Below are 12069 nucleotides of genomic sequence, written 5' to 3'. Positions count from 1 at the left end.
TGTCATGTTTATAGACTTAAGACTGCGCTTTAGACCATCATGATACAGCCCTCCGAGTCTGTAACATCATTTGACCAAGGTGATGCTGAAATTGATCAAGGATAAGTCCTCTCATTAAATAATTTGATTTTAAACTACTTTTGTATGCTTTATTTCAGGGGGACAAGCTAAAGGTTCAGGTCTAGTCACACTAAAATATCATAGAAAAGAATGGAATTGTATATTTAAAACGTCTGAAATGTTACTTAAAATCCCTGCTTACATGCAAACAGTCTGGATTCAAGAAATGGGCATTAAAGTGACTGATTGACAGGCTCCATCACAGCCCTATATTACTGCTGTATGTGACGGGGCCTGACAACCCTGTGATGAAGCCTGACAAATAGCCTATTAGTTCTTATTAGTTCTTTTCAAAAATATATTTTATTCAAGAATAAAAACATCCTGAGATGGCACGATAGGTGCCTCTATATGACTTGATGTTCAGATTTAAGAATAAGAATCATTTCTTAGGATTGATCAATCATTTCTTAAAGCTGCAGTTGGCAAGTCTGACAGATTGAGGGGACTTAGCCAAAAATGTTAATGTTTACAACTCTCATGCTCTTCCCTCACTACCACTGAGCACCTTCTCATCGAGTTTGTGCTCGTCAGTGCGCACCAGATTGCACCAGACTGTCAGATCTCACACAGCCCTGCTCCAATTGTTTAGAATTGGACTCTGGGCGTTTGGGAACAGCTGAGGGAGGAGGCTACTTGAAACTGCGTTTCGGTCGGTGTGAGCGAGCGGACTTTCAGTTGACAGTAATTAACACCCTTTTGAACAATCTAAGCAGTGCGAACGTCAGAGGGCGGTCTACTCTGATTCATGATTAGTGAGACACGAGGACAGCTGCATGCAATTCCTGTCAGCATAACAATTGGCTGTTGCTGAAGCGTCAGCGTAAGCGTCAGCCCTCGTTGCAGCCGTCCTCGTTTAAGACGGACGCGGTCAAGACGAGCAAGTTTACCTGTGCAAGTTCTCCGAGCACAGGCGCCGACAAAGGCAAAAATGTGCCATTCCACCATATCTGTTATCACCGGCCATCGCAGAAAACGGCATCATGCCAAAAGGGCCAGAAATCGCCTTAACCTCCAGCAACTTAAACGGTCCTTACCTACAGAAACCTCCTTCTCCATGGGCTTGTGGAACTGTCAATCCGCAGTCAACAAAACGGACTTCATAGCTGGCTATGCCAACCACCTTTCATTGGAACTCCTTGCTCTCACTGAGACTAATATCAAACCAGAGAACACTGCCACACCGGCTGCACTCTCCACTAACCTTACACTATCCCACACCCTCGCCTATCTGGACGAGGAGGCGGGACGGGCCTGCTGATCTCCAACAAATGGAAATTCACCCCGCTACTGCCTTCAAACAAATATGTCTCATTCGAATTCCATGCCATCACAGTGATCCCCAAAACTCTACGTGCTGGTCATCTACCGCCCTCCAGGCCAACTAGGTGACTATGGACGAACTTGACACTCTGCTGTCCTCCATCCCTGAGCATGACTGTCCGCTTCTTGTTCTCGGTGATATGAACATCCACTTAGATGCCCCAGGCTCAGCGGACTTTTTGGCCCTGATCCACTCCTTTGACCTCAAACTGGTTCAAAGCCCACCGACTCACAAAGCTGGCAAAGAGCTTGACTTGATCTTCACTCGGAACTGCAGCACAGACACCCTCATGGTGACGCCTCTCCATCTTTCTGACCACTTCTTCATCCAGTTCAACGTCAGCCTGACAGAACAGCCTCCGGCTCCTCAGCTGATGGTCACGTTCCGCCGCAACATCCGGAACCTGTCTCCAACGCACTTCTCCTCTGTGGTTGCCTCCGGTCTACCTCCACTCAACACCTTCTCCTCTCTGGAGGTTAATGAGGCCACAGACTCGCTCTGCTCCACTGACCTCGTGTCTAGACGAGCTGTGCCCTCTTACCACAAGGCCAGCTCGATCCAAACACTCTCATCCATGGCTAAATGATACCCTCCGATCGCAGCGCACCAAACTCAGAGCCGCGGAGAGGAAATGGCACAAATCCAAACTAACTGATGACCTCAAAAACTACCAGACACTCCTGACCTCCTTCTCAGCCAGCATCACTGCTGCTAAGACGGCTTTCTACAATGACAAAATCAACAGCGCTACAGACACTCGAAAACTGTTCTCAACCTTCAAATCGCTACTCAACCCTCAGCTGCCTCCTCCTCCATCCAGCCTTACTGCAGATGCCCTCGCCTCATTTTTTACAAACAAAGTGGCGGCAATCAGCAGTCAATTCTCTACATGCCCACTCAACGCATCTGACTCAGATACCGCACTCCTACAACCTCTAGGGACTGCTGGAACATCTTTTTCAGCATTCACGCCCCTCTCCGAGAGTGAAGTATCTAGACTCCTGACATGCAGCCATCCTACCACATGCTCGCTGGACCCTATACCTACGGGCCTACTTCAGACCATCGCTCCAGCTATCACACATGTGATCAATGCCTTGCTAACCTCCGGCACATTTCCAACAGCGTTCAAAATGGCCCAGGTAACACCGTTACTTAAGAAAGCTTCTCTCAACCCTGCTCAAGTCGAGAACTACCGCCCTGTCTCACTCCTGCCTTTTCTATCCAAAGGCATTGAACGAGCAGTCTCCAAACAGGTCTCTGACTTCCTTTCACAGAACAACCTTCTGGATCCAAATCAGTCTGGGTTCAAAAGCGGCCACTCTACCGAAACGGCTCTGCTGTCTGTAACAGAAGCCTTAAAAGAAGCCAGGGCGACCGCTCGGTCATCAGTACTCATTCTGCTTGACTTATCGGCTGCCTTTGACACGGTTAATCACCGCATCCTTCTCTCTATACTCGCTAACATGGGAATATCCGGTTCTGCTCTCTCCTGGTTTGAATCCTACCTCACAGGACGCTCGTTTAACGGGTCATGGCTTGGTCAGCTATCTGCACCTCACCATCTCACCACAGGGGTCCCCCAGGGCTCAGTGCTGGGCCCCCTTCTCTTTGCTATCTACACCACCTCCTTGGGACAGATTATCCGTTCGCATGGCTTCTCATACCACTGCTATGCAGACGACACACAGCTCTATCTGTCCTTTCCACCTGATGACCCCTTGGTTTCAGCACGGATCTCGGATTGCCTCTCAGACATAGCTACATGGATGAAGGCACACCACCTCCAGCTGAACCTCTCAAAGACTGAACTGCTGGTCCTCCCAGCTAAACCTACCATACACCACGACATCAACATCAAATTTGACTCCCTGTCTGTTTCACCTACCAGGACTGCAAGAAATCTAAAAAAAACTAAACTTCTCAGATCATGTTGCCTCAGTCGCCCGGTCATGCCGTTTCGCACTCTACAACATACGGAAAATCAGGACTTGACTCAAGATGCTACCCAACTTCTGGTTCAGGCAATAGTCATCTCACGACTCGACTACTGCAATGCCCTCCTTACAGGTCTCCCAGCCTGCGCAGTAAAACCACTTCAGATGATCCAGAACGCGGCGGCGCACCTGGTCTACAACCAACCCAAAAGGGCACATGTTACCCCGCTGCTCATCCAGCTACACTGGCTACCTATGGCGGCCCGCATCAAATTCAATGCTCTAACGCTTGCCTACAAAGTAGTCTCCGGTTCTGCTCCCACCTACTTGAATGCCCTCATACAGACATACACTACCTCCAGACCGCTGCGCTCCTCAGACGAACAACGTCTAGCTCTACCACCGGTACGCTCAAGCCAATCCAAACTTTTCTCATCTGTTGTTCCTCGTTGGTGGAACACACTGCCAGTTCCTACAAGGGCAGGGACATCCTTCTCCATTTTCAAAAAACTCCTGAAGACCCAGCTCTTTAGAGAACATCTCCTCTCATAGCAACACTTACAACAAGTCTTACTGATCCTAGCACTCACCAGCCATCTTAAGGCGAGACACGGCAGGTGAAAACATCGTTTTTTCATGCACTGGTCAATTTCGAGATTTTGGGCTAATTTGCTACCTTAGCATGTATTCTTTCACACTACTACAACAACAAAGTTCGATTTACACATTTAGGTGTTTATTTCATTACATCTTGTCTACTCGCGCCTGTATATTTCTCCTAAATTCACCAAAAGTTAGTCTTCTAACGTTTCATGCTTTACCGCGACCATGCTACAAAACATAACATGTGTAGTACCGTTGGAAAGCTCTGTTTTTCCTGCATGACGTTGTGCTATCCAAATATGGACACTTCCTTTGTAACCGCAACCAATCGCGAAAGTTCAAAGGCGAGTCTAGGCTGAGAACGGAATCTCTTGGCTGTGTTCCAAGGCTGTTTTCTCAAATTGAGTTTTTCTCATTTTCCAGTAGAAACATCTCAGCCTATGTAGCACCTATGTACACCAAACTTTCCAGAAATACACTTAGCAGTGTTCTGAAGATATTTACAGAGGGATTTGTTAATAAATCATTCCTGGCCTGATTTATGTGACATTTTAATCAAAAATATATGGCGAAAATCGATTTTTTAAGGCTATGGACAGTATATTCTGATTTCCTAGGTAATGAAAGCAGATATCCTGAAATCCCTCTGTAATTTTATTTTTATCTTGTATGCAAACAAAATGAAAAAATAATTTTGTACCTGGCTTTATCATATGTTCAGATCTATCTACCGAAAATATATGCAAATTTGCGCATATTTAATGAGAGAATGCCTAATTTGCATAATTAGACATTCAAATTTCAAAAACTTCTAATACATTTTTTGTTCATACTTGTGTAAGTAATCAACTGAGGAAGTTTCATGGTGATGTCTATTATTTTAAAATTTTACCCTATTCACCTGTAGTGTCTCGCCTTAAACTGACAAGTAACTGTTAAAAACAGCACTCACTGATGCACTTATTCTTACTGTACTCTAATGTTTTTTTTTTTTTTAATTGTCCTAAAATTGTTGAGAATTGCTCTAAAACTTAAACTGTTTACCATGTTGTTAGTCGCTTTGGCTAAAAATGTGTCAGCCAAATGTAATGTAATGTAATGTAATGTAATGCCCTGATTGGACCAGAAGAACCGGGAGCTGTGAATTTTTGCAAAAAACAGGCTCTAAGTGCAGGTAGAAGTGCAGGTTTTTTTTCTAAAACCGGCTGATTTATGTTGGAGCATAGTGTCGGTTACAGTGAATATGATCCAAAAAATCTTGCCAACTGCAGCTTTAAGCTTTGTGCTGCGTTTCTGAACAAAATACAGCCCTAAGTCTCTATTGGCAATTTTACATCCGATGTAGTTGACATTTTATATGGGGTACCTCAGGGGTCAATTCTTGGTCCTCTGCTTTTCAATCTGTATATGCTCCCACTTGGGCTTATCATTTAGCAGTACAATATTATTTATCATTCATATGCCAAAGACACGCAATTATATTTTTTCTGTTTTCTTCAAATAATTCTGGTCCAGTGAATGACCTCATCCAATGCAATTTCTTAAAATTTGGATGGCCCAAAACTTCTTAAAGCTTAATGATTATAAAACAGATTATTTTAGTAGGTTCTTAGGTCTTGAGGCATCAGTTTCATTCATTGCTAACTCCCCTGTCTATAAAACCGTGTGAGAATGTCAGAAATGTAGGCGTCATCTTAGATGATCTTAACTTTCAGAAGCACATATCTAACACTTCCAAGACTGTGTTTTATCATCTCAGAAATATATCTAAGGTTAGATGCTTTTTAACTCAAGTAAACTCTGAAAAGGTGGTTCATGCTTTTATATCCAGACTATTGTAACACACTTTTTGCTGGACTAACAAAACAGACCCTAAACAAACTCTAGCTTATCCAAAATGCCGCAGCCAGAGTACTTACCAGAACACAAAGATCTCACCACAACACTCCAGTATTAAAATCACTCCACTGGCACACAGTTAAGCAAAGAATTGATTTTAAAATACTTCTGACTATTTTTAAATCATTGATGGGCGTAGCTCCCTCCTACATTTCTTTCATTCTATGCTTCTAAGTTTTGAAACATTTAGGGTGGGTTGCAATAATGTGGTTTAAATTAATCCTAGTCTTAGTTTTGAAATATTTTAAGTCTATTAGTTCTTTTCAAAAATATTTTGCGTTGTCATGTTTTTATATCCAGCTTTTATATCCAGACTATTGTAACACACTTTTTGCTAGACTAACAAAACAGACCCTAAACAAACTCTAGCTTATCCAAAATGCCGCAGCCAGAGTACTTACCAGAACACAAAGATCTCACCACAACACTCCAGTATTAAAATCACCCCACTGGCACACAGTAAAGCAAATAATTGATTTTAAAATACTTCTGACTATTTTTAAATCATTGATGGGCGTAGCTCCCTCCTACATTTCTTTCATTCTATGCTTCTAAGTTTTGAAACATTTAGGGTGGGTTGCACTAATGTGGTTTAAATTAATCCTAGTCTTAGTTTTGAAATATTTTAAGTCTTACTTGTTTCACACTGGTTGTCTATCATTGCCTTGCAGCATTTGCACATTTTCATTTGTTTGGAGCAAGCTGGATTTAAGCAGTTATACGACTAAAATTTATTTTAATTGTAAATTATGAGACTTTCCACGTTTTTACTTTTCCAGTTGCATCTTTCTACAGTAGCAATAACCATTACATTAAAATTAAGGGTAACACTTTATTTTAAGGTTCACATGTTAGCCACCAATACATACCTAATTAATACCTGTATTAGTGACTTGTGAGGCATGTGTTAGGCAACATTAACCATTTGTTAGGTGTGTATTCACAAATTTCTTGTTCATGACGAGTTAGGCCTTTATTATTGATATAATCTTAATAATGACCTTGTAAGCCTTGATCTCTACATACTAATTAGTAGTAAGTACCAAAATAGAATATGCATAACCTACTTGTATACTGTCTGAATAAATCCCAAATAGTAGGATAACAGTTGTAGAATAAGCAAGTGTATGGCTCAACCTCATTGCTGCATTTCACTGCCCAGGTTGCTGTGTGAAATAGCACTTAATAACTGGGAGATTGGCTCCCATTCTATAGTGGAAACTGGTTCCTTGGTAGCAAGCACATTATCATTAGTAATACCTTTGCAGAATGTACTTATTAGTCATGAATTGGTTCCATATTCTAAAGTCAGGCATTATTATTATTAAGAATTATATGATGGGAACAGTCTAGACTATAACTCCTGGTCAATACAGACATTATTTACCCTTAATACATTGCTAGTGCATACATTGTTCATTCAAAATATGGTCCCTGTTCTAAAGTAGAGGCTGGAAGGGTGTTAACAATAGAAAAGAAGATGAGAAAAGTGACAGTTTCAAAGAAGACCACCACAGATGTGTTGAATGACAATTCTTTTGCTCTTTTTATTTGTTTAAAAGACGTGTTTTTATCCTGTCAATTCTAGTTAAAACTAGCTTTTGCTAGTCTTTTTGTGCTTTGTGAGCTCATTGAGAGTACAATGTAACATGTTTACAGAACTTGTTAAATAAACATTGTCAGTGCTGTCACTTTTCTCATCTTCTTTTTCATTGTTAACACCCTCCCAGCCTCTACTTTAGAACAGGGATCATATTTTGAATGAACAATGTATGCACTAGCAATGTATTAAGGGTAAAGAATGTCTGTATTGACCAGGAGTTATAGTCTAGACTGTTCCCATCATATAATTATTAATAATAATAATGCCTGACTTTAGAATATGGAACCAATTCATGACTAATAAGTACATTCTGCAGAAGTATTACTGATGATAATGTGCTTGCTACCAAGGAACCAGTTTCCACTTTAGAATGGGAGCCAATCTCCCAGTTATTAAGTGCTATTTCACAGCAACCTGGGCAGTGAAATGCAGCAATGAGGTTGAGCCATACACTTGCTTATTCTACAACTGTTATCCTACTATTTGGGATTTATTCAGACAGTATACAAGTAGGTTATGCATATTCTATTTTGGTACTTACTACTAATTAGTATGTAGAGATCAAGGCTTACAAGGTCATTATTAAGATTATATCAATAATAAAGGCCTAACTCGTCATGAACAAGAAATTTGTGAATACACACCTAACAAATGGTTAATGTTGCCTAACACATGCCTCACAAGTCACTAATACAGGTATTAATTAGGTATGTATTGGTGGCTAACATGTGAACCTTAAAATAAAGTGTTACCAAATGAAGTTCTCATAATTTAAAAAAGCGAGTAGCCTTAGCAATTGGGGAGATCGATTTCCCCAAAATAACTTTTCAGTTAATATGAAATGTCGGATGACGAAGAGGAACAGACAGTCAATGAGAGTGCATCTTCATCCAGATGCGTCCATCAGCACAGATGAACTGGACTGTATCGAAAAGAGCCGGTGTTCCAGTTTAGATGGTGAGCAGGTTAACTTGTGATATTTGCATAAAATCCGTGAATATTCAACAAGACCCTGCCTACTTGTTAACAACGCTTTGCTCTGCTTCCTCCCTTCCAGTGCTGGAGATTCACAATTTCACAAGCCTGCAGTGCACGACATAATATGAAGCAAAATCTTGCCGAAAACATTATAGCCTATAATGCATGTCTGCTTAAGCATCCACACAAAATGTTGTGCAAACAGGAAATGTGTCAAAGTAAATCAGCGAAGGTTTTGTTGGGTTTCGAACATGAGTCTCACTGAGGCAAAATTTTCTAAGCAGTAAGCACTATCACCACTACGCCACAGAGAGCAAAGCTTGTTATTAGTCTATTAGACTAGTCTACTAGCTTACTAGCTATCCTGATGTCCATGTTAACTGGTGATAGCCTATAACATGAGCAAACACAGCGAATGCATGCCTTGAATAATGCAGATTAATTTTGCCTCAGTAATTTTGCATCACAAACAGTAACAAATGACCCCATCAGACGTTGCTCGTTTTTTGTGCAGAAAGCAAAAATTATGAAGATCACTTGGGCCTCGAACTGCTCACTAAAATAGCAAGCTAGCAGCAATAGTCCACACTGCTAACCAATTGCACCACTGGTTATTTTGTATCTATGCAATAGCATGGTGTTCCTATTAAATGAATGTAGGTCTATGTTGTCTTGTGACAGCTTATTTGTCAATTGATCAAGATATTCATTATAGCAAACATCTAGGCTAAGTGAATGTTTTGCAACAGGCTGCTGAACGAGCAGTAAGTAGGCTAAACTATTTTCTAATTTAGGCTACGTGGGAATCTGAAACAGCAACATCTGTCATCAAACTCTCTAGCTACATCAAAGTTTTGTAATATATGCTACCATGATAACCATTTTGTGTCGTCAAATTAGGACCAACAAATTAAATAATATTTAACTCGGAGAAAATAAGTTTCATGTGTTCACTTTAAATCATTAGACAGCTCACTGCATAACTTCACCGAGACATGACACTAAGTTATGATAATTTTTGCACATGACTGACGTATTTCATATTATTAACCCCCAAAACGGAATAAAGTGTTAGTGGGACATGCCAGTTTGTTGTACATCAGTTAGGTTTTGGTATGTGAGGCAAAGATGAACCTATTTTGTTGTTTTGAGGCTTGCATATGCCCATGTTAAATTGTGATGGCACCAGTTAACATGGGTGTATATTTCTCACTTATGTTAACCTGTGTTAACTTTGACTAACAGTTCAATATATACATAGAAATCTGGCATTGATTTCAGCAGCTCTTAGTGTAGTGGTATAGACGATGTAGAAGCTAATCCAATCAACTTTCTTGTCCATGCGTGGTTCGAATCCCAGCTAGATCGCTAGTTTTATTTTTTTCCATTCATTCAGTATGTGTCATATTTGTGGATAATGCTTAAACGGACATGTATTAGACATACACTGGTGATGTTTTCAGCGATATCCGTTATATTGTCTCACTTGCAAACACTTCGTGAAAATGTAGCCTAATATAAACCTGCACTATCGGAGGCAGAGCAGATTAAGAAGTAGGCAGGGTCTTGTTGAATATTCACTGATTTTATGCAAATATCACCAGTTAAACTGCTCACCATCTAAACTGGAACACCGGCACAAAAGCAACACCGTTAAGCAAACGTCATGGGCGTTAACTGTTTTAACACCTGGCTATCTGAAACGGAGACAGAAAACCATCGCCAAATGCGATCTCGGCGCAATAGGTTAGGCTACGGCAGGAATGTTATGCCACCTTTAGAACAACCAAAGGGGAGCTATATGGGATCAGTAGCTTTGCCGGACTTTGGGCAGGGCTCAATCATTTCAGACTCGTTAATTTTAAACAGGATAAAAACGGCTGTCCTTATTTCACAATGTATTTCAACAAAGACACGAAAAACTACAAAGACTCGATGGAGAAGGATTTGGAATGTTGGTTACGTGGCAATTACGTTGATGCATAAAAACGAAGTCTAAATAAACATTTTTTAAACAATGTTTGTTATTTAGTTTGTGGTAGAATTGCTGTATAAATGCAATATAGCACTCGTGATCTTGGGATTGGTAATGGATATTCCCACGGCTGTTGTTGCCTGCGCCACTTGGCCGTCGGCCTTGTAGCCATGGCTGAACAACACCCATGGGAATATCCATGACCAATCCTACCAAGGGCTGGTAAAAAAATTCTTGATTCTTGATTACTGACTGCTCTGCTTCAACCCTAATGTTTGTACCCCACTACAATGGTTTGTCTCCTGGCTCTGTGATCAGATAGTAAACTTAAATTCCTGATTGGCTAACCAAACCATTATATCACTATTGGCTATTCAACCAGAATATTTGTAACCAGGGTAGGAATTTCACGGCGGCCACGGCCGTTGGTGCCCCCTTCTCTCAATATTCTGGTTTGCGTCCGACTAATAGCGTATTTTATTAGCCTATGACCTGTCAAAATAATCTTAGCATTCACAGCGCAAATTAATTTAGCCTTTTACGCAGTGGAGAAAGTGACAGCACACGGCAAGAAAGAAAGTGCGTCTAAATTCACTCATTCTTCTCAGTTGAACTACTCGCGAAGTAGCCTAGCTACTCATCATACAGACATCACAAGTATCACATTACATGAAAGAGCTTTTTCTCAGCTTTTTTAAACGATGTTAGCCGTTTGGTGAACGGTTTGCAAGACAAGTAAATAATATGATTAAATTGAATCATAAAATCTAGGTTCTGCGCCTTTCTCCCAACCCAACCCAAATGTTACAAATATCGCCTAGATATCGGTAAATATGAAAATCAGAGGATATACAGCTGAATAAGAGTTTGTTAAAGTAGCCTTAATGATCACAAAATGCTAACCATGCATCTAGGCTATTTGAGTTTCTTAAAGCTAAGCTGTGCTTAAATTGTTCAATACATGATTTCATAACTAATAAACTAATAAATATAAAATAAATGTTAAATATAGCCTAGATATCTGTAAATATTACATGATCAGATGATTTACAGTTCTATGTAATATGGCATGTTTCATGTTTTTGTAATGTTTCATACAGTGATGCAGGTCTACTGCTGTGAATAGGCTACATGTAAATACAACTTTGATCATTTTTATAGCCTACTACTGTATAGTTAACTTTGGCCTGGGTGCCCTGACATGTGGCCTTTGTGCCCCCCACCAAATATGCCCAACTGAAGGCCAAGTGGCCTTGCCCCTAAAATGGTAAAATTCCAAGCCTGTTTGTAACTGTAAAACCGATCCGTACCCATAGAATAAATTTGTAAGTGTAGTGCATATTTCTAATATTGACAATTATTTGCACAAATAATTTTCACAATTACAAATTATTTCTACAGTTTCAAAAGTGATACACATGTACAAAACGTATCAGTCAATTTTGATTCAATAGAAAAACCCAATAAATCAGGGGAAAATGGCGGAAATCGGGCATATGGTTCAAAGGTTACATACAACTCTAACTTTGACCCATAGGTGCTGCAAGAGCACTTGAGGAGCAGAAACTTGATCAAGAAAATGATCATTTGGCACATTATTGTTCTCTATATCAACTGAGTTGTTTTGTCC

At 40.5% G+C, this 12069-nt stretch overlaps 1 protein-coding gene across 1 annotated transcript in view; it reads right to left on the bottom strand.

Annotated features, from left to right (window-relative positions):
• unc79 (unc-79 homolog, NALCN channel complex subunit) overlaps nucleotides 1–12069 on the bottom strand; it is a 354164-nt gene that overhangs the window by 233282 nt on the left and 108813 nt on the right. The window lies entirely within an intron of this gene.

This window comes from Alosa pseudoharengus, unplaced genomic scaffold (assembly GCF_046254945.1).
Source record: "Alosa pseudoharengus isolate Yale_2024_CS ecotype anadromous, Long Island Sound unplaced genomic scaffold, YU_APseudo_1.1 YU_APseudo_1.1_scf_8, whole genome shotgun sequence".
Classification (NCBI taxonomy): Eukaryota; Metazoa; Chordata; class Actinopteri; order Clupeiformes; family Clupeidae; genus Alosa; species Alosa pseudoharengus.
The sequence above is the reverse complement of the archived record's forward strand: the minus strand, read 5'-3'. Positions and strand labels throughout refer to the sequence as shown.